The following is a 789-nucleotide window of genomic DNA, read 5'->3' on the forward strand; positions in this document are numbered from 1 at the left end:
GAAAAATGGAAAAAATGGATTAACGAGCATTTTATCCAATTTTGAAATTTCCAACTGATGCAAATTGTGTGACCCGGAAGAGATCTCTACTAGGACGCTAAAACAATCCATTAAAAAAGAAGTAACATCAATGAAAATAAATCAGGAAACACACAGTGGAACACACTTAAACTCTAACATATTTATATAAAGTGATTCATCGGGTTAAACGACTTCTTTGTTAAAACACTACTGGAACTGTTTGGATCACATGCTGTGCTGGTGACTCGGCACTTTGTTAAAAATAGCTGCTAAATGTGAAGTTCGCGGATGTACAGAAGCTAAATCTGTCGATAGAAAATAGTTTTATCAGCAGATATCTTAGTTACAACACGATTAAGCTAGCAGAGCAGTTGTGTGTGTATATATGTGCGGTAATTATTCAGAAACGTTAGCTTAAGTTGGCTGACTGACTAAACAGGGAGGGACTAGAAATCCTCTCTGTTGCTTTTTTCTCTGAGAGCGAATTGCCCCACAATATGAATACAGTTTGTTTTCTAACTTTTATTTTGTTGGTAACCATTGTTGCATAATCGCAAAATTACACTTGAGGGTTTGTTAACATCATATTATTGGCACTTCAATGATGCTAACTAGCCGCATCACTGACTTCTGACAGACATTTCCAAGCATCTCAGGACACCTTTAAGTTACTGCTGCAGCACAGTGGAAATCTTGGTATGCGTTGGGCCATCGTCAAAAAGCTTCATAATTATGACCGAAAGAGATCACTTCCAGGTCACGTAATTT

The sequence above is a fragment of the Perca flavescens genome, chromosome 13 (genome assembly GCF_004354835.1).
Source record: "Perca flavescens isolate YP-PL-M2 chromosome 13, PFLA_1.0, whole genome shotgun sequence".
NCBI lineage: Eukaryota > Metazoa > Chordata > Actinopteri > Perciformes > Percidae > Perca > Perca flavescens.